Source organism: Sander lucioperca, chromosome 2, assembly GCF_008315115.2.
Source record: "Sander lucioperca isolate FBNREF2018 chromosome 2, SLUC_FBN_1.2, whole genome shotgun sequence".
In the NCBI taxonomy this organism is placed as follows: Eukaryota; Metazoa; Chordata; class Actinopteri; order Perciformes; family Percidae; genus Sander; species Sander lucioperca.
The window spans coordinates 18646435-18665262 of NC_050174.1; the positions used below are offsets into that span (position 1 = coordinate 18646435).

General features: G+C 41.7%; 1 long non-coding RNA gene and 1 pseudogene across 1 annotated transcript; one reads left to right on the plus strand and one right to left on the minus strand.

The window, feature by feature from the left end:
• LOC116048211 overlaps positions 1-18828 on the plus strand; it is a 243840-nt pseudogene that overhangs the window by 157102 nt on the left and 67910 nt on the right.
• LOC118493719 lies at positions 1732-18710 on the minus strand. Its single transcript, XR_004895683.1, has 3 exons — positions 18655-18710; positions 11074-11080; positions 1732-1742 (listed from the first exon to the last, which is right to left on the minus strand). It is a non-coding gene; the product is annotated as an uncharacterized LOC118493719 (long non-coding RNA).

Here is an 18828-nt window from a genome sequence, read left to right on the forward strand (position 1 = left end):
TGTTTAAAAAAAAAAAAAATAATAATAATTTTGATTTGTTAATGAGTCATGAGTTTGCATGCCTCAAAAGAGGGATAGCATAGCATACCAAATTTAAGTAAAGTGTTTTAATAAATTTAAATAAAGTGTTTTAATAAATAACGTGTTATTTTGGGTATTTTGTTTTCTGGATTTAAAAAAAAAAAAAGAAAAAAAAAGAGAAAGTTTAAATTTGTTTATACCAATTCTTTTTGTTTGTTTTCATCGATAACGCCGAAAATTCTGTTTGCTTGTTTGTTTTATGGCTAAAAATTCTGTTTTGTTCTGTTTGACTTAACATCAGGAACCCGGTGGCTAGGTGCTCCTTCAAGTGATAAAGCGAAACATATGGTCCAGCCCTAGATGGAATCATATCAAGCCCTACTCTCTACTGCTACCACTTTGAAATCACTGAAAGGACCACCTGGATTCACCTTCATCACACTGTAATAAGGTATTTGGGTTGTCTGGGGGAGACAGAGCGGGCTGAGGAGTCTAGTCTCACTGATCCGAAGTGGGAGAGGGGAGTCTGGGCTACAAAGGGGGTCTTTTAGACTAGAAAAGTGTTATTAGTGGATCGTCTCAAACCCAGTGAAGAAAATATATATGTATACATATATACGTATATCTATATATGTAGATTGCATCCCTCAACCATATTAGAGGAGAAAGTGAACTAGACTCATCAGTAAAGAGTCTCTAACCAGAAGCCCAACCAAAAATGGACCACAGACGCCCGTGGCATCCTTTTAGACTTCCGGGACTGTGCGGTCTCAGGGGAATGATGTGTTTCCTCTTCTTAGCTGCACTAATTATACTGCCACCAATAATATGGCACGACCTGCAGCTGCTAAAAAACAGGAAAATAACCAAAATCAATGCTACGAACCTGACTCTGAATCTGACCACTGATACACAACCGAGCATACCAACCATGCCTACCCATGACCATCGACGAATAAAACAAAGTCACCATGCAACCCCCTCGATTACATTAACCAGGGGCAGAACGCAGTCATTTACTGTAGACCCATGTTCAGGACAACAATTTGTGTGCAAAGCGAGAGGAAGGGCTACCGATCAAGCCTATCTCTGCACAGAGTACTGTACCAATTGGGACCATGTTTTCCAACACTCTCACACAGATTCCGAGGGTTACAAAGCAGACGTCCAGATGGACCTTAGTTAGAAAACCGTCGAATGGCCAGTCACCTAGTTGGGATAGTATAGTGACAGTGAGGAATGTAAACAAAACAGACCAGGGTATCTATTGGGTGTGTCTAGATGTCGCTGGAAAAGACCCATGTGAGAGAATTGCTATCCGCGTACAAGAACCTCCAGTCAATGAACCCGAGACAATCTTTATTTTGCAAGATCAAATTGTCACCTATCCAACCGACTTGACCCGCAAAGATAAAACGGCTATGGAACAATTGCATAAGCATGCTCCACAGTAAGACCATATTCAAAATTAAACAACAAAAATGATGTCACAGGTTTGCAATGTATCTTTAGTCTGTTTAGCTATGCACTCTCTAAACCTCACACCTAAAAAGGAAAATACAAGTCATTTTGAGTTTACTGTCTCCTTCAGTAAATATTGTCTCACCTGTTATTAAACCTTTTCCAGGTAATGACACCTGCTCCTCGAGAACAGAAGGGGAAAAAGTGTGCATCTCCTAAGCTCGTCTTGGTGTTAACATCACTACCGATATAGGTAACCACTTGGCCTCATGGTTTGTTAATCAAAGCGCCAGTAGAGCTGAGGTGTAGGGCTGTGTGGAGGCAGTTCGACGATGTATCTTCCATGCTCCACAAGCTGCACCTGAACCTGTCCCGTACCGAGCAAGGAGGGGCACTCCTGGTAGCACTTTTGATGACAGATTGTGCATGTGTGATAAAACTTGATGCACCCAGAGGCGTATCTACCAGACAAGTTTATTGCACGCAATCAAATTTGGCGCGGACGTTTGAGTCATTCTTTTCTGGTGGGAAGCAGTAAACAAAATTTGAATTGTATTACAGCGTTTTGCTAAATACACATGGGATGCGGAGAAGGGCATTGCTAAACCAGCTGAGAACAACTTCTCTGATGACTTGAAAAGATTAGTAGAAAAATTCAATATTTAACGTTGATATTAATGCTTAAGTTACGTACAATGTGAGTCTGTAGCCAATTGGATGCATAAAATGTTTAAAAGATGAAAAGACATGATAATGTCAATATTGATTTCCATAAGCTGTGTTTATTGGTATCCTCATCTGCTGCAGGTGTTGAGCAATACCCTGTCTCAGAACTCTAATCAATAGATTGATAACTACGGCCCTATCAAAAGAGGGTGCTCCCCCAAATGGTAGCCACCCAAGAAGCCCCACTTCCAAGTTATCTTAATTAACAATTTTTACGAGATTTATACTTCCTCAGAGGAAGAAGAAGTCTAGTTCGCTGGGTCCAAATTCATCCCCTGTCACCACCCAGTGCCCCCTCTCTATCCAATTCCCATCCGTCCTATCTCCAACTGTTTTTCTATCCTCTTTTCCTGATCCTACTTTGTTTCACAGTTTTGCGCGTGGCCTCAATAGGCCTTTTTGATTTGAATTAATGAACTGAAAAGCTAAAACATAAGTCTAATTTTAGTAGTTTTGTTGTCAGTATAGCCTTAAGCAAGACATAGATTTGAAGTGTGGTTTTACAATTTTAATAGAAGTAGATGTTTATGTTTAAATTTTTGCTGTTCCATTATGTTTAGAGATTTCCACAAAAATAAATGTAACCACCAAGTATAGTCATAGACAGCAATGTATTCTGCAGCTTACACTAGCAGCTAAATTCTACATATAGGTTACACGCACCACACCGCACTGCCATTTTTATTAGCAGTATCATAGTCCATTTTTTTTCTTTTTTATGTTGTTAATCATCTTATATTGTGTCTGAGTTAACGGTTAGGTACTTAGAGATTAGGTAGTTTTATGTTACATAGCGTTTGCTATGTAAACAGAGGGATATGAAATTTTTCTAAAATGTTTTACTGTTTCACACTTATTACAGTATGCACCGCGTGAGCAGTGCATAAAGAGGGATTGTTAGAATATATTTTGTGAAAGTGTTGAGAAAAGGTTTTAGAGTTCATGGGGCTGACCTCAATGCCTCTGTTTCCCTGGGTTAAAGTAAGGGTGAGAAAGAAACAATGGAAGTCAAGGTCATGTTTTTTATACAGTGTTACAAATTAGTCAGGAGCCGGCTGGAGCCAGAAGATCTGGACTGGATCCAAACTGATGAGAGCACCACCAGGGATGGGACAGAAATGGATAAATAGACAGCATTTTAACTTAGCAGGACCGGATGCCAGGGGAAACTCTGTCAGTTCGTTAGGAGATAGAGACTCTGCCTTTGAGTATCATATCCATGTACATGTACTTGTATTTCTGCAATATCATTAACTAAACTTGTTATTAACTTTAACTGGACGAATCCTGGTCTTGATTTGATTCCTGAGTTTTATTTCTCTGATCTACCAGTAAACGAACACAAATAGTGACCAAAGAATTGGAGTCAGGTTAAGTCTGGCCTTTTTAGGGCCAGACCGGTCAAATCGGTCACATTTTAGATTAAAATCCTTCACCGCCTACGTCCTGCCAAGTGTCTGCGTACTGCTACGCCCACCCATGCTGTGCTGTGCCATGCTACATCCTGTAACGCCCATGACATTAACTACTATGACTACCATTTGTAGTCACTGTCCCATTATCTTTGTGACTATTATTGCCACTGTTCAGCACAGCCCCAACCAGCACCGTCAGACACCGCCTACCAAGAGCCTGGGTCTGTCCGAGGCTTCTTCCTAAAAGGGAGTTTTTCCTCGCCACTGTCGCATTAGCCACTACTAATGATTGCTCTTGGGGTAATTACTGGAATTGTTGGGTCTTTGTAAATTATAGAGTGTGGTCTAGACCTACTCTCTGTAAAGTGTCTCGAGATAACTCTTGTTATGATTTGATACTATAAATAAAATTGAATTGAATTAAATGTTCTTTAACATGTCATCTATCTATGCAGAGGAATATTTTCATGTAAGATGAGATGTAAGTTATTAAAATTGTTGTATAAATTTCCGGGTGTTCACTTATGCCGGCTGTGGTATAAATAGAATAGTCTGAGCTAAGTTATGACTAAAAACCTTTAAATAGCCATTTAAAATAACAAGTTTATTTGTAGGAGTATTGTTTAAAACATGAACAGACTCAATGGGAAGATTTAGTAGTAATTTATGTATATCTTCATTTTCAGTTTTACCCTACCTTTGGTCATCCTTAAAGAAGTAAATGATTCACCTTCGTCCAGTGTGGTGACTAGAGGAGGAGTTAAACTGTCTGTCAATTTACACGAAGGGTTGTAACAAGGATGGAACAGTAAAACGACGCCTCATAAGCGAGCTGATCTACAGCAGACCTGGACCCCCGCACGCTGTACCGCTGGAATAAAGGTAGCCAGCACACACAATGTTCCAAGAGAATACACAATCAATCGGCTCATGGAAAACCAGATCTCAAGCTTCCCACACATCCAGCCGCTCTAGCAGATCTAGTGCAGCCGCAACCATGGCACGCGCAGAAGCTGAAGCAGCCAGAGCAAAAGTAGCATACGTTGAAAAAGAGATGCAAATCAAAATTCTAAAAAGCACAATTGGAGGCATCATTGGATAAACTGAATGCAGAAAAGACAGCAGCTGTGGCCTTAGCTAAAGCAGAGGCTTTAGAGGCTGCTTTGGAGTAAGAGAATGATGGGCATGGCTCTAAGCTAAGGTGTGGATCAGAGCAGCGATCTCACAACGCCATGCAAATGACAAAGTCACTGAACACTGTCAGAGGCCTCAATCTGACCGCAAAAGAAGAAAGAGACTTATTAGTAAACTGGCTAGGGCCAGAATCAGCAGAACATGCGAAGCGCTTGAGAGCTGTACATGTCAACGACCCAGGAAAAGGGCTGCTTATTGTGTGAGAGAGACTAGAAGAGTGCTACGGTGCGCCCAAAGTCATCGAGGATGCACTATGGAAGAGACTAGATAACTTTCCAAGGATTTCAAACAAAGACAATCAGAAACTCAGGGAGCTGGCAGACTTGCTGACGGAGCTACAAGCTGTAAAATCGGAAGGTGAACTCCCAGGCCTGACATATATAGACACAGCATAAGCAACATCATACAGAAGCTACCGTTTGCTTTGCAAGAAAGATGGATGACACAAGACTCCAACTACAAAGACAACTACAGAGTTGCCTTCCTTCCATTCTCTTTCTTTGTCAACTTTGTCTCCCAGCAAGCAAGGACACGCAACGACCCAAGTTTCATGTTTGTTCCCTGTATTGGAGATCAGACCAAGACAGACAAACATACTCATAAAAACATGAGCTACCGTACACCTGTATCAGTCCATAAGACCGACATCTCATCAGCCACAGTTACACCAGCTGACCCTACACACACAAAGATAGAAGACCCAGCAAAGACATGTCCGATTCATAAGAAGCCCCACCCCCTCTACAAATGCCGTGCCGATATTACCTATCATCCTATATCGTATAATCAATAATATAGTGCCTCTCCTAGTTATGCTATTATAATTCTAGACTGCCGAGGAAGTTCCTTCCTTCTTATGACACGCTCTTTTCTTTTGTTTCCTTTTATGCACATCCTGTCCCAGAAGTGCTTGTTACTAACCTAGCTCTGGGGAGTCCTGTTTCTTCTTCGCCCAGAACATCGCCTCGGATTAGGGTGACACCAAGATGTGGGTCTTGGGTGCAGCTGTTGCTATGGACCTGCTACACCCTGCTACGCTCTGCGATTCCCTGCAATGTCCGGCTACGTCCTGCTGCGTCCACCGCGTCCACCCATGCTCTGCTGTGCCACGCTACATCCCGTACCGTCATAACCCCAACCGCCAGACACCGCCCAACAAGTGTCTGGGTCTGCCGAGGTTTCTTCCTAAAAGGGAGTTTTTCCTCGCCACTGTCGCAATAGCCTCTGCTAATGCTTGCTCTTGGGGGAACTATTGGAATTGTTGGGGCTTTGTAAATTATAGAGTGTGGTCTAGACCTACTCTATCTGTAAAGTGTCTCGAGATAACTCTTGTTATGATTTGATACTATAAATAAAATTGAATTGAATTACCTTAAGTTGTGCAACTTTCAGAACTACAAGTTTCAACCTGAGACTGATCTTTATATAGGCCTATATGTAAATATTAATTATACTCAATCTATTTTAATTTATATATTTGATTACAACACTACACAGCTCTGTTACACTTATGCTAGTAGATCGTTGATCAGCTGTTTCTCCGTGAAGAGAGAGAGTGAGAGAAAATGGTGCGCAACAAGCTGTTTCTCTGAAGGGATAGTCAACAAGTTGGCTCTTTAGGCAAACTGTAGTCACCACTACGTATTTTCTTGTCTTTGTTTTTGGTAGTTGTTGTGTTTGGTGTAGTTTCATCGTCCATACAACTCCGTGATTTACTTTTCGTGTCCGGTCGGGTCCGCTTCGTGGAATGGATGAGAAATGTTTTCTATTGAGATGCTGAAGCTTTGAGGCAAATCATTTTGCATCGAGGATTTTTTGTAATCGAATTATTCGAGTTATTCGAGGAATCGTTTCAGGCCTACCCATAATGTTGCTGCTTGGCAGAGACCACATCAGAGTCCATAAGATGCGTAAACAAATTAACAGCCCACATGACTCTCCATATGCACAAAAGCTCGACTTGGGTAAGGTCCACAAACCAGACACAGTAAACACCTTCTACACTAACACAGTGGAAAATGGACAAGCATCCCTCTTCAAGCCATGTCCCAACTGCTACTTTGTGAAAGAAACACATGACAACACTGGGTCTCTCATCTGTAAGGACAGCAAAGACCACATAGGTTGTGTTTCAGAGATCCAAAGACGACGACAAAATTGCACCTTCATTTGAAGACGTGGCGTTTCTGAACATCATGGAACAAGGGTTTTACAAAGATAAAGTTAACACTTCAAGACACTTCTTCGCATTTATGCAAAAGATATTTCAGAATGAACATGCAGAAGAAGCACCCCCATTCGAACCTGAGGAGGAGTGCTGGTATCTACCGATTTTTGGAGTGTATCACCCTAAGAAACCTGGACAGATCAGAGCAGTCTTCGACTCAGCTACTAAGTACGATGGCATCTCCCTTAACGATGTCCTCCTGACAAGGTCCAGACCTTAATAATAACCTCCTAGGCATGCTCCTGCGTTTCCGCCAGGACTCTGTTGCTGTCACAGCGGACATCCAGCAGATGTTCCACTGCTTCCTTGTCAGACCAGACCACCGAAACTTCTTATGTTTTCTGTGGTATCAAGACAATGACTTTAACTGAGACATCAAGGAGCCGTAGCCATCTTTGGACTGAGAAAGACTGCGCAAGAGGGAGAGGAGACCTTTGGAGGAGATGCTAGAAGATTCGTGGAGAGGAACTTCTACGTAGATAATGCATTAAAATCTCTACCTTCAGCTTCAGCTGCCATCGCTCTGCTCAAAAGGACACAGCAGATGCTGGCATGCTCCAACCTCAGGCTGCATAAGATTGCGTCAAACAATGCAGAAGTCATGGCAGCCTTTCCCTCAAACGACCATGCCAGCGACCTAAAGGATCTAGGTCCGGGAGCCGACGATCTCCCCATGCAGCGAAGTTTGGGTGTCAGTTGGGACCTGAAGAATGACATACTCAATTTCGGGTGTCTGATGAACACAAACCCTTTATGCGACGTGGAATCTTGTCAACCATTAACAGCCTGTATGACCCCTTAGGATTCGTCGCCCCAATCTTGTTGCAGGCAGGGCATGGAATTAACACCCGACCAACCGCCAAATGTGGGTGAATTTAGCATTTGGCGGGTAACACTGTCAATCTACCTGCCACATTGGCAATGAGCCAATGAGAATTGAGTGATTCAGACGTGTAACTATCGGTAAGCAGGGTACACGGTTGCTTACGGGCCCGGTCCAATCAGGGGCTTGCATCACCGGAAGACATTGATTGACAGCCGGGGCCCCCTATCGCATTTTCATTACTCGCGACAATCCCAGCAGTCCCACGTGCAGCCACTGACCAAGCGGGAGTGAGATCGGGTCAAATTAATTTCCTTGTTTCTGTTATGAAGACGAGACGTGTGTGTGACTCGAACATCTCACATTTACCAACAAAACATACAGCGAAAGACTGTGTAAAACATTTCAGACCACCCTGCCAACCTGTATACATTTTAACATCAATGTACGCTGTAATGATTTTTCCCTCTGAAGTCAGCGGCTGCTGTTTCAATCCTGTCGGCTCTCTGCAGCGGGCGGGGCTGCTCCGTTCCCCTCGCCACTGACGCGCACACACACACACACACACACACACACACACACACACACACACAAACACACACGGTGGATGCAGGAAAAACCGCAGATAAGATGTACAGGATGACCTAAATTGAGGACAGCTACGCTCGTTATTGTAATGAAAAGTTAAAGTCCAATAAGTACTTTATGAAACTGTATGAATGTGTGTCCCTGGCCAGGATAGGAAATTAACTAACAATGTAAAGATCAACAAGACACTGACAATGACAGATATGTTCATATTTGATTCATTCAATAAATTATAATTTTTTGTCTTAAATCCACCAGCCATTTTCATATTATACCAACATTTGCAGCATCCTGAGCCTTTTTGGTAAGGTCCCTAGGAAATCTCAGCCCAGAGTAATTAATTAAATTAACAACAAACAAGTTTCCTTTTTATTTAATTTTTTGTTTTTAAGAACTATACAATAAAAATTGCAACTTTTTTTGCAACAACTTGTGTTATGGTGCGCATTCACCATTGTTTTTTTGTTGTTGTGGTGCGCTTAGGCTACTTCTGATTTTGTCATCTCATCTCTTATATGCAGTGGCGTAACGAGCCAACACCGGGCCCCTATGCAGGATTATCAAGGCGGGCCCCCCTACTACAGCACGTGATGACGGCGCAATGTCCAACCTTTATGAGGCAAAAATAACTGGCTGGTAAAAAGTCACTGTGGCAGGTGGATTTTTAAATCCACCTGCCACAGTGGCTGGTGGTCCAAAAAGTTAACTTCATGCCCTGATTGCACGGGAAAACCATACTTCGAGAATTAACAGTCGACTGGAACACACCGCTGCCTGCCGAGAAAGAGCAGCTATGGACAGCATGGAGAGAATCACTCCAAGAACTCAGAAACCTATACACAGGTCTCCCCACCCACAGCCCAATGCAGAGAACTCAGCATTTTCTCGGATGCATCAGTCAAGTCAGTAGCAGCTGTGGCCTACTTAAAGCTCTTTGATGAAGATGGAAGCTGCCACATAGGCTTTGTTCTAGGCAAAGCAAAACTAGCCCCTCGACCAGAGTTCACTATCCCGCGGTTGGAACTATGTGCTCCCGTGTTAGCAGTGGACATCGCAGAGTTCATTAGTGCTGAAGTGGACATTCAGATAGATGACATCAGCTACTTCACGGATAGTAAGGTAGTGTTGGGCTACATCCACAATGAAAAGCGTCTATTTTATGTCTTCGTGAACACCAGAGTGCAGCGGATCAGAAGGTTCTCTAGCCCCACACAGTGGCACTTTGTATCAACAGACAACAATCCTGCTGATCACGCAACGAGATTCATCTCAGCAGCACGCCTCAAAGACACCATGTGGCTCACAGGTCCAGCTCTCCTGTCACAGCCCGAGCAAACCCACAACAAGCAGGCCACCTTTGACCTAATGAATCTGGAACAGGACGTAGATATCCACCCCCTTGTGTCTACCCTGAGCACAACTACCAGGGAGAGCCAACTTGGGTCCCAACGGTTTTGCCGCTTCTCAAGCTGGAAGTCACTAACCCGTGCCATTTCATGTCTCACCCATATAGTCCGCCTCTACAGGAAGAATACAGAGGATTCTCGTGATGGTTGCAACGGATGGCATCACTGCACCCAAGATCACACGGTAGAGATGCTCACCAAGGCCCAAAACAGAATCATACGTATCATCCAAGAGGAGACTTACACAAAAGAGCTGCAGTGTATCAGGGAACAAAGATCTCTTCCACAGGAGAGCCCCATCAGAGCCCTTTTCTTCTCGAGCTTTTTCATTGACACAAACGGTCTCATTAGAGTGGGCGGACGCATCACAGAGGCTAGTATAAGATGCGAGGAGAAGCAACCTATAATAGTTCTTGGTTGTCACCACATTGCCACTCTTCTTGTGCGCCATTATCATGAACAAACTCAACATCAAGGACGTCTCTTTACAGAGGGCGCTATTCGTTCTGCCGGCTTGTGGATTGTGGGTGCAAAAAGGTGTGTGAACAGTCTTATTTTAAGATGTGTCACCTGTCGTAGACTCCGGCGAAACTCAGAAAATGGCAGACTTACCCGACTGCCGCCTCAACACTGATCCTCTGTTTTTGTACGTTGGACTTGATGTCTCTGAATCATGGTCAGTCTCTTCACGATGCACCTGAGGAGGTCATGCAGACAGCAAAAGATGGGCGGTCTTGTTCTGCTGTCAAAGCATTTGTGCCATCCACATCGAAGTCATCGAATCTATGGACACTTCTTCCTTTATCAGTGCCTTGAGAAGGTTCATCGCCATACGACTCAATGTTCTTACAGCTTGGGTCTTCAAAAATCACCCATGAGTTCCTAGTCACCTTGATGGCTGAAGTGACTGCCATTGTAAATTCCAGACCGCTTGTACCAGTGTCTACAGACCCAGATGACCCATTTATACTCACCCCTGCAACTCTGTTAACACAAAAAACTGGTCCCTCTCTTGCTCCTCCAGGCGACTTTGATGGCAAAGACTTGTACAAACGTCAGTGGAGACAGGTACAAAGTCTTGCTAACACCCTCTGGGATAGATGGAGGAAACAATACCTGTCCACTCTGCAGACAAGAAGAAAGTGGTCTGACAAGCCAAATCTCACTAAAGGGAGTTTAGTGCTCATCAAGGACAATCAAGCCAAAAGAAACACATGGCCTATAGGGCGTATCGCAGAAGTGTTTCCCAGCAGGGACGGTAGAGTCCGCAAAGTGGAAGTGAAAGTAGCGCACCCAGACGGGGTTAAAGTGTTCCTGAGGCCGGTTACAGAGTTGGTCCTCCTTTTACCATCCGAAGACTAGCCTACGACTGACCTTTAGGACATGTATGGTATACAGGGACACCAGACGGGGAGTGTTCTGTTCTGTATTGTTACTCGTTGTCTCCCCCTAGCGGTATACTAAAGGAAATTACACTGTCAGTCACGTTTGTTCTGCGGCTTCCTTTAATGATGTCATCAGGGAGCGCTCAGGAATATCTCCAGGCGGCACTGTCTTGCATTTGTAAATCAATCTAAGGCCATCTGCTCACGTTGAAGCTATAAACGAGCATCGTCGGTATGTTAATGTTCTTTAACATGTCATCTATCTATGCAGAGGAATATTTTCATGTAAAATGTGATGTAAGTTATTAAAATTGTTGTATAAATTTCCAGGTGTTCACATATGCCGGCTGTGAACAGAATAGTCTGAGCTAAGTTATGACTAAAAACCTTTAAATAGCCATTTCATTGTGTCTTTTAGAAAATTCTAAATAAAACTACTATTCACCAACACAAGTTGCAACATGTTTTAGTACTACAACCTAACATACACAGCCAGCAGGTACACAGAGCCGGAGCAATACATTTCTTTTAGGGCTGTCAAACAATACATTTTTTTTGTAACCGCGATTAATCGCTGATTTTCTATAGTTAATCACATTTAAACGCATGTTTTATCACATGATTAAAATTCTATCATTTTGCATTTCAGAACTGTTTTTAAGTACATATTAAAAATGGAAAGCAATTATATCCAGTGTATCTTGATTGGGAATCAAATGCATGCAAAGGAAGTCACTTTATGAACTTGATTTTAAGATTTATATTTGTTTATTATTTATTTACTTACTGTAAACAAAAGAAAATATGTGAATCTAGTTACACATTTGAATCTAGAGTCAATATTAGGGTTGGGTATTGTTTGGTTTGGATACCGGTGCTAAAGCGGTACTTTTAAAACGGTAACGTTGCCTTAACGGTGCCTGAACCGATACTTTTAAAGAAAGTTTAAAAAAGAAGGGTATTAAACAACAGTTTGCTTGTTTATTGCTGAGGGCATATGGTCAAAATTAAATGATTTAATAATAATGTAATAACTATAACAATAACTTATTTCACTATTAAATAGCTGTTGAACGACAAAAATAACCACCAGATGGAAAATAACTTTGAATGCAACACGAGGCTGTAGGTTACCAGTTTCATTGAACTGTGTTTTTCCGACAACTGCAGCTGCAGATTGTTACATCCCGGGTCGGAATCCTCTACAGTGAAATACAGACAAACTTTACACCGTTTAGCGTTAGCTGTCAGCATTGTAACCATGTTTAATCCAGCTACTAGTTAGCGGTAGGCTAACGTTAGCTGCTGTCGAGTGTAGTGTTAACTAGCGTCACGTGCAGCGATGTTTCTGTTGCCTGTAACGTCTATTACAGAGCATCAAAGAGAAGCGCAGGCATATCAGTGGCACCAGAATGAGGCACCGAAATCCGCGTTGCTATTTCTGCAGCAGCAGGATGTGTTACGAGGAAGTATGGCAAAGTGCGGCAAAGGGTCAAAATAGTAGCCTGTTAGGCACGACGCGAAGCTGAGTGAAGTGAAAATAAATTAATAAACGTCGGCATGCGATTAAAAAAAAATTAACGCGTTATGCTCGGCCCTAATTTCTTTCCACCACATCCACTCTGTGCAAACATACTTGGCAATAAAAATAATTCAGAAATATATTTAACATCTGTAGTGTGAAAAACTCAGATGACAATCTTTTCAGGACTTTTAGTAGAGGTCATGACGTGTAAGTAAAGCAAATTGGGTCATTGTTAGACTTTACAATCCTGAGTTAGGGGGGTGCAGTCTTATTTTGGCATTGGCAGAAACTGCTGAAATAAGACTGCACCCCCGTAACACATTACATACATTAAATATGAATCTGATTTGTTTTTATTGGCAATTGTCTTTACACAGACGAGTGGATTTGGTGAATAATAAGTTTATAATATGTATTGCTGCGTCTTAACGTCGGGTGCAGTCCTATTTCAGCAGCATTATATCTATACATAGATTTATTATTATATATGTGTTAGAAGAAAGAGAGAAATTTATCTTTTTAGATAAAACAGATGTTGATAAAATTTCCTTTGGGAGACATCATTTGAAAATGGGAAGAATTCCAGTTGGAAAAAAAGGTAATATATTGTAATATATCACAGAATATTGCAATATGTTTAAAACCGCAGTACCATCGTATCGTGACATAAGTCGTATCGTGAGGTGATTCCAACCCCTACTAGTTAATACATAGAACATTAATCAGCAAAATAAAAATAAACGTGAAAAACTCAGGATTGCAAAGGCTGGCAATGACAATCTTTTCAAGACTTTTAGTAGCGGTCATGACATGCAAGTAAAGCTAATTGGGTCATTGTTAGACTTTACAATCCTTTAGTTAGAGTTAGGGGGGGTGCAGTCTTATTTTGGCATTGGCAGAGACTGCTGAAATAAGACTGCTCCCCTGTAACACATTACATAAGTTAAATATGAATCTGAATTGTTTTTATTGAGTATCTTTACACAGATGGATTTGGAGAAATAAAAAAGTATTTCACGTCGGGTGCAGTCCTATTTCAGCAGGCAATCATTTTTAATATACATATTATAAAACATCTACTCTTTTGGTAGCCAAAAAACACAAACAATCACAAAACTCAAACAACTAGTTAATGCAAAGAACATTAATCAGCAACTATTTAGCTTATTTATTTTAATCAGCTAACTTAAAACAGGTTCATGAACATATTTGTTTTAGGGTTTAACATTTTTAATTGTAATTTTCAACCACAAAAATAAAAAAAATCGTGATTATTTGCTCATTTAGTCCAAACTTATTAAAGGGGTGATTGAATGCAAAACCGATTTTACCTTGTCATAGTGTAATAATGATAGTTTAGAGGGTAACTAGGACATACATATAACCTCAAAATCTCATTACCACCTCTTTCCTCTGCAAATCTCACAATTTGAAACTGCCTCTGAAAACGGGCAAATCTCAACAAGCGCCTAGTTGACGTCAACTTGGCGACTCCTCCTCATTTGGCTCTAGTCTCTATCTTTGTCACGCCCAAACATTTACATAGGCTACGCCACTGATCTGAGGTCAGCTTAGTCTTCTGAATAGGTCGTGCAGATCTCAGACCTTGTATACATTCATAATCTGCTATTTTACCACTAAATTCAATTCTGAGACTTTTTTATGCGAGAAATCAACTATGTAGAGGTCAAATATGGGCCGTTTTACGAAAATTGATTCTATCTAATCTAATTGCAAATTTTGTCCAACTGTGTGTCGGAGTTCAGCGGCCGGTGCTGCCTGTTTTGCTGCCTCGCTGCCCGGCCTGCCTTCATTCACAGACCTCGGCCTGCTGTGAGGAAGATAGAGCTCCGTCACTGGCAGCCCACGGCACCATACCCGTCACCGCTATTTGGGTTAATGGACTACCAAACGCCGCTGCCCTGACAAAGCTCCAGGGCCTGCAGCTCCCCTCTTCCTGCTAAATGGCCGGTGTGTGTGAGTGAGAGCGCGGTCAGCGAGCTTGTTACGCCAGCAATCTCTTATCGCAGGTTCCAGTTAATCTCATAATGTGTGTAATTATAATGTGTTGAGTTATTTAAACAAACGATCGGGGAAATAAACGCCTCTTGTCCGCGAGTCTCATTGATAGAGCCTGCGGCTGGATGGAGCTCTATCAATGAGAGCTAGCTAGCCTCCTCTTAGAATTCCTCTGGAATTCACAAAAATTCATTAAATTGAAATCGGATACCATAGTTAGCTTTATAAGACCTTGGGGTAGATGTTATATAAGTGGCGTGACGAAATTCAAACTGTAAATATACTGGAATTACGCAGAAAATGATGCTAACTAGCAGCGATCTGTAGCTAGCTACACATAGGATTGAAGGGACAGTAGCAGCTAACAAAATCCCTAATGTTAACAAAAATTCATTAAATTGAAATCGGACACCATTGTTAGCTTTATAAGACCTTGGGGTAGATGTTATATAAGTGGCGTGACGAAATTCAAACTATAAATATAGCTACTCTAGTTATGCCGGCAGCTGGCAGCCAGCCAGCTCCATGGAGCTTGCGTAGCCCCGAGTATTCCAGTAGTCCAGTACCCAGGGAAACGGTGACTTTCACTGGGTATGGAGGTTGCCGCTTTCTCGTTAGACTGTGTGGAGCTTCTTGCTAAAGTCAGACACGTCTTACCAAATTTGCAGTTAGCCATCAATTTTCGGAAAACGGCCCATTTTTGAGCTTTATATAGTTGATTTCTCGCTTAAAAAAGTCTCAGAAGTGAATTTAATAACGAAATAGCCCGACAAACAATGTATAACTTTGCAGTGTCTGAAATATGAGACCTGCTGTCTCGTCTCCAATGTGTTTCTATGGGGTTCGCTCAAACCAATCAGCGCGCAGCTCATCTAAATATTCATGAGAATACCATATTTGGAAGAAAAGCTCTTGTTCCAAATAGAGCCATATTCACAGGGTAGTTAAGGGCCTAATAAAATAGAATTTGGGCAATTTTCAGCCCAACCAATGTTACATACCCTATTAGGAGACCTTAAGGAACAGTGTAAAATCCCCTATATAATCACTCAATCACCCATTTAATTTAATTCTACTTGAATTCATGTTATGGATATGTATCTGTTTCAAACTCTTGCATAGTAAACTGCTCTTTTATTTTGAAGGTAACGTCCCTGTTTCCGGTCCAGCCTGTGTGGCTAACTCTGGCTAGCTTGGTGCAGCTCTCCTTCAGCTCATCGCCGTGAACAATGTTCTTTTTCTCCAGAGACATTTCCAGGACAGGACACCGCAGCAGCCGGAAGTATTGACCGCTTGTCAGGTCAAGATGAATATCTTTTTCTCCCATTACGGTCCTGAATGATGCAAGATAAACACTGAAACATGTCTGTTTAGTTCCATCTCCCCCCCCCACCAAACTCCAATTATAAATCTAGCAGTATAATGTTGCTGGACTTACAGGCATGTGTAAACATTGTTAAACATGACAAAAAGGAGGAATAATTATGCCAAGAAAATTTTCATATAAAATCAAGTCCAGGCACTCAAGGTTGGTTAGAAAAAGTGATAAAAAGGCCTTTATTAAATAGGGCAAGACATTAAAAATACACCAACGCGTGTCGGCTTGAGCCTTTCTCAGTGTGTCGTGACACAAAGAGAACATCAGAGTGATTATATCTTGCAGGTGTGTATAGGTGAAAGCATGATATGCTCACCCTGGCCTCCAGGGGCATAACACCACAAACCCAATGCACAACACATGGTACAAAATGCAGCACTTAGGCCCCCATCTTCAATCAAGCAAAATGCAGAGTATAGCCAGCAAAACATGGCAACATATACTTCACTGTTTTTAGAAACATATAAAGAGGATGGATTAATGACACAAAAATTGTTAAACATGAATTTAAGTTTTTCTTATGAACCGTTGCTGCTTTCTGATTAATTCAGCATAGCTTTATTTAAAGAACACTTCACAGATAGAATCATAATGTGCTTTACATAAAAACATACAAGATAATACATATTAAAAACTAAGTAACACAAAACAAAGTGAAGTACAAGTAAAAAGTAATTCATGAATAGCAGACAGACAGTTTAACTGCTGTACTTCCCCAGATGTTGTCTTTATAATCTTTATTTTGTTTGTCAAAGAGGACACTATGCTGCGAGATCTAATGGATCGATACCCACATTGTTGTGTGACAGTATGAACAGAGAATCTATTGATTGCATTAAACAAAAGTCATTTTATCGGTTGGCTTGTTTTTAATCGGCATCCGAAATCTGCAGAGACCTAAACAGTTGTGGATGACAAAACAAGTGAAAGTTTCGGATTCGGTGTGAAAAGGAGCATAGAGATAGATGGGCTCAAATGTTTATATTGACATGTGATTTATTGGCACCAATTCTTCATGTTTGGTCTGTAGTGTGTGTGATGGTGAACAGACTGAACTTTGATTTCAGCAGCTGATCTTCAGTCAGTGTTTCTGTCCACAGGAGAGACTCTCAGTCCTGCAGAGGACACAGAGACACTGAGGAACCAGGCCAGAGCATAAACCCAGGATAAAGAGGTTGAGTGAATGTGATGTTGAAGGTGTGGAGGTGGATCAGTGAGTCAGAAGAGACTGTGTAGAAGGACAGAGTGCCAGCAGGACAGTCCACATACACTGCTACTCTGTTAGAGACAGAGGAGGAAGTGAGGACTATTTCTCTGTTATTGTGCCTGAGAGAGTAACCATCATAATCAGAGCAAATCAGACTCCAGGAATGATCATTCCATCCAAACCTACAGTCAGTACCTCCTCTCCTTCTGATTCCTCTGTAACTCACTGATATATCAACTTCTCCTCTCCTCTCGACCTCCCAGTAACAGCGACCAGTCAGACCATTTCTACACAGCAGCTGAGGACAGGAGTCAAATCTGTCTGGATGATCAGGATATGACTGATCCTCCTCCACATATGTCACCTTCCTGTTGTTGTCCGACAGTTTGAGTCTTCTGTGTACTGTGTTTGTGTCCAGTTCCAGTTCACAGACATCTGATGGAGAGAACAAGACACAATACAGCTGCAGGTTATCATCTGTTATACCATGGTCTGGGTGAATACTTGATTCTGATTGGCTGCAGGGTGTCCATAAAAAAGTGTTACAGGACACCTACTAAAGGAGTTCCGGTGAAACTGACTGTTTACTGTTCTAAATGAATGCGCTAGATTATAACAAAAAGGAAATGTGAATCTGTTATTTCCAACACTGCCTCTGGCCTCGTCGTTTGAACACCACAGGATGGCGCTAACACACATGAAGCTGCAAGAAGTAAGTTTTAGTGCCCCTCTGAACTGACTTTATTATACAGCGAATAACGTTATCTCACATCCCGTTCACTGTTCAGGTCGCTATTTCAGGCTGCGGCCGACAGTAACATTACACATTGCGGATAAAATTGTTCGTAAATGTAGGAATATTGCTTTGGGGGGAAATTACATGGCTGGATAGCTAGCTTGTTTTGTTGTTCAACATACTGTCAAATTATTTTTACTGATTGCCAACTGTACACAATGTTATTGAATTTGAAAATTGCTAGCATAACGTTAGCTTTCTGGCCCGTAGCTGAGCTGAAGGGTTATACGAGCTGAGCGGACTATAAATGTCTCCCGTTGCTAAGGGTGGCAAGTCATATCTAAGGTCCTTCCTATTTCCTGGAGCAGGGAATCACGTTTGCATTGCATAAGAATATTATGGGATGGGAATGATTGTTCCAGGTATTAGTCTAACCATCAGGCGTAGCCAGGGAAACTTATTTTTTGGAAAAACTTTAGATTTCAGTTGTAAAACAAATTAAATTATAAACTTATGTTTTAAAAATGTTATTTGGCAAGTTACCATGGTATAAGCGATTTAATGCCCTTCGAGGTTACCATTGTCAGGTATTAATGGACGCCGGCAAAGCATGAACCGTCCGACGCTGAAGTTCATTAAACCCGTCAATGGACACCTCATTGGGCGTTAACCCTTACTTGATTCATTTACAACTTTACTGACAATTACTGAAAGAAA